Source organism: Alligator sinensis, unplaced genomic scaffold, assembly GCF_000455745.1.
Source record: "Alligator sinensis unplaced genomic scaffold, ASM45574v1 scaffold1331_1, whole genome shotgun sequence".
NCBI classification, from domain to species: Eukaryota; Metazoa; Chordata; order Crocodylia; family Alligatoridae; genus Alligator; species Alligator sinensis.
In genome coordinates this window covers 183083-186950 of record NW_005843285.1, presented here as the reverse complement: position 1 = coordinate 186950, position 3868 = coordinate 183083, and the positions used below count along the sequence as shown (strand labels likewise).

The 3868-nt window shown below is 55.4% G+C and overlaps 1 protein-coding gene across 1 annotated transcript in view; it reads right to left on the bottom strand.

The window, feature by feature from the left end:
* LOC112548570 overlaps positions 1-3868 on the bottom strand; it is a 13841-nt gene that overhangs the window by 5418 nt on the left and 4555 nt on the right. The window lies entirely within an intron of this gene.

Sequence of the window (3868 nt, the reverse complement as noted above, 5' to 3'; positions counted from 1 at the left end):
CTCTGGGGAAGTGCGCCACTCCCCGGCCCTGATGTCGGGGAGCGGAGCACTTCCCCGGAGCTGGCAGAGCCCGTGCCAGGCTACTGCCCCAGACTGGTGCGTGGCCTTGAAAAGGCTGTGCGTGGCCATACTTTTAGTTGTGCATGGCCGCGCACGCACGCATCTTAGAAGGAACTTTCCCCCACCCCCTCTTCCTCACTTCCAAAAGCCCAGCCCTGGTGCCTTAGGACCAGCTGCCAGGGCCTGTCCCAGGGCTCAACTTAGCCACTGCCCAGGGGCTGGGGTCTGTGTAGGGCCAGCCAGGCACTGCCCACCTGCTTCTCTGAGAGTCTGGGGCGATTGGTCTCTCCCAGGGCTACAGAAGGGCTCAGCACAGCCAGGACCCAATACTGACCTTCCTCAGCCAGGATGCAGCCTCCAGGGTGCACCCTGCAGCTCAGAGCAGCTAGCCCTGTGGACGTCAGTAACCCAGGGCATCTGCAGACTGCCCTGGCTGCCCCCCCAGGCCCTCTTTCTCTGTCATCAGTGCTGTGACTGGGAGCCTCCGGCATGTAGGACCACCCCAGACCTCTGGCCCACAAAGGGAGGGGTGTCTAGGTTACCTTTAATCTACACTGTGGGGTCAATGCATTTGTGCTGGGACCGTTGCACCTTGGTGACTCTGGGGCCCCGATGCCGAGCTTTCCTCCATAGCAGCACACGCGCTGTCTGTCCAAGGAAGCAGAATCCCAGTTCTCCAGGGGCTGCGGCTTTCCTGAGCACACCAGAGGCCACAAGCCTGGCAGCAGCTACAGGAGCTGGCAGTGGGGAAGGGAGATGCTTGGTGCCTGCCTTTAAGTGCTGGGTCAGAGCCCAGGGATGGGGCTGTGACTCCCCTACCACCCCAGAGCGGATGCCATGACTGGTTCTGCCCATCTCTGCAAAGAGGTGGCTAAGGCCTGCGGGGGCCACTGGACCAGGGTAGTCCTGCCAGAAAGTTGCACCCATCCTGAGCCCCACTCCGCTGTCCCACGGGAGGGCTCTGTGCTGGGGTGAAGGAGTTCCTGCCCCAGCTCAGCCCGCTGTGGGGTGAGGCAGTAATGCCCAGCATTGCTGCCTGGCATTGCTGCCCTGGGTGATGGCACATAGAGACGCAGGCACTGAGAGGGGGAAAGGAGAGACTGGCTACAAGGCAGCGAGTATGTGAACACGACTCAGGGGTCATAGACCCTCATCTATGTCTCCCCAGACCTCACCCCCTGAGAGCCAAGGGAGAACCCAGGCCTCCGGGCTCCTCTTCCCCAGCTCCACACAGGGGCTGGCAAAGCAAGGGTGCCTGATTCTGCACTTCCTTTGTCAGCACAAGCTGCTCTCCAGCTTGCATCGCTTTTGGGAACTATTTTTATTTCCTTTTGCCCTTCAGAGGAGCAGGGCAGCTGGGGACCTTTGCTGTTTGCCAGGCTGGGGCAGAGCCACAGGGAACCATCAGTGGTGGCTCATGTGGGGCCCTGCCTGTCTCCAGAGCTCCTGTTGGAGGGGATCGGGCTTGAGGCAGGAAATGATCCACGGTTGCTTCTTGTGTACTATCCCTGGCCCACAGGTGCGTTCACTCCTGCTGCACCACGATGGTGGCTTGGACAGAGGTCAGCATCAGCCCCTACCACCGTGCCCTGGCCTGTGTCCTGGCCCTGCTCAGAGCCCTCTCCCCTTCCTAGATGGGCACAGCTGGTTTAATAAGCCCCAGTTGATCCCCTCAATGCCCCAACACAGCCCTGTCCTGGCCCTGAGATGCTGGAACCGATCCCGGAGGCAGGTGGCCATGGTTCTGCTCTGGTGCCATTGGCTATTTTGTACCCCAAGGCCTGCGTGGGACAGGACACAAAATGGCCACATTAGGGGGACCCCCCTGGTGATGGACTGTTAGGGACAGGCCATGGGGCTGTAGTTGAAAAGCAGGGCCACAGCCCCTTGCTCCTTCCACCTCCCTCTGAGAAGCAGGGCTCAGCAGTACCTGCTGACTCCCCAGGGCACCCCGCAGGCCTGTGGCTCTGCCTCTGCTCCAGGGGCTCTGATGCAGCAGGTGTCCAAGAGGCACCCGGAGGGACTTCCAGGGGGTGTCCAGTAAGCACTCAGAGGGGTTTCCAGGGGGAACTGGGTGGAGAAATCCCCCTGCCAGGCCTAGAGAGCACATGAGGCCGGGGGACACTGGATCCAGAGCCCAGATCAGCTTCCAGCCTCCCTGTTCCCAACCAGGCTGGGGTCTGAGAACAAAGTGGCCAGGCATGCAGGCTCCCTATCACGGGGGGTGAGCTGAGCAGCTGAGGGGCATTATGGGGTTGTAGCAAAAAGCCCCCTTTGTACCTTTCCCTTTTGGACATGGATAGAATAGATGCCCCTTCTTGCCTGAACACCCACCCCGCCTCCCCACACACACATTTTGTGCATTTCTTTTCCTTGTAAGTATTGGCAGAGACCTAGCACACATTACATGGGTGTGGCAAAGCTCAGAGCAAGACACAAAGCTGAAGTAGCTTTCTGTAGGAGAAACCTAGAAACTACATCTACATATCAATTAAGCTCGGTGTCACTAAAGAAAATAAAAGAACTAAAATATCCACAGGCTACATAATAAATGACAGTGATATTCTTCGTGTGTGCAAGGGCCCTATGTGGAGAAGGCAGTAGGGATACTGCATGGGGCACTGGAAACCCCAAGCTTCCCTAAGCCCCCCCGGGCTTCCAGTGCCCCATGCACCGTTGGATCCGGGGGGTGCTTGCCTGCAAGCTGGGGCTGCCCCCACGCAGCCCTGGGGGGAGGGCATTGCCACCATGGAAGGAAGCACTGCAGCTCAAAGACTGCGTGACCTGGTGGCAGCTTGTGTGACCAGGCTCCACCGAGAAAAGCCCCCCAAATACAACAAGGAACCTGATCTTTTTTCTTTTTTGTCCTGGAGCCTTCCTGGGTCTCCCATGTCTGGGGAGCAAGCTGTAAATATCCTGGTGCTAACCTAACTCACTGTCCCCAGCAGCCTTTGATCCTCATTACCTCACATTGCATTTTTGTTTTATTCTCACAGTGCATTTTTATAGTTCAACTGTCTTGTCTTTTTTGTGGCATTTTGTATTTTATATTTTATACTTTTAAACCCTTAAGGAATATACCCCCAGTAGAATGAAGTTACACCCTGGACCATTGTTAAACCTGCACTGAAACTGTAATTGTAAAGTGATAAAATCTGTTATATTGGGCAGTGCCTTGTGTGAATGCGAGTGAATGATGATCATCAGTAGACAATAGCCGAGCCAAAGGAACTCCATTTTAAACTAATCGAGCTAAAGAACTGATTCTTGGAACGGAGCACCTACCCAATGGACTATTCCTGCAACCCTAAGCAGTACCATTGTTAATTAATCAAAATCACAAACTGATCCCAAAACTGCACTACCAGCAGGCAAGACCCCTATGACTAACAGCTGTCAGGTACTACTCCAGGCCCACATGGGACAGCAACCTCTGGATTGGGTAGCCAAGATGAAAGGGATGAAAGGCAGTGAAGCGTGACTCTGAGTGGCACCCTCTCACCCAGCACCTGACCTACCGAGACAGAAGGACAGGTAGGCGACCCTCTTCTGGAGATGAGATCACCTTGAAGGAAGCTGACCATCAACAGCAGACTCCAGGGGCTCGGACAGGGAGATATACTGACACCAGTGCTCTCAAAATCATTACAGCAGCTACTACTCACTATACAACATGGGTTTGAATGAGTGAGTGCATGTGTGTGTGTGTGTTCACTAAGGTGACCAGTACCACCCATAACTCAAAGTTTGCATTTATAATTTTATTGGTAACTTCACATCATGTCCAATAAATTAGAACAGGGGGAGG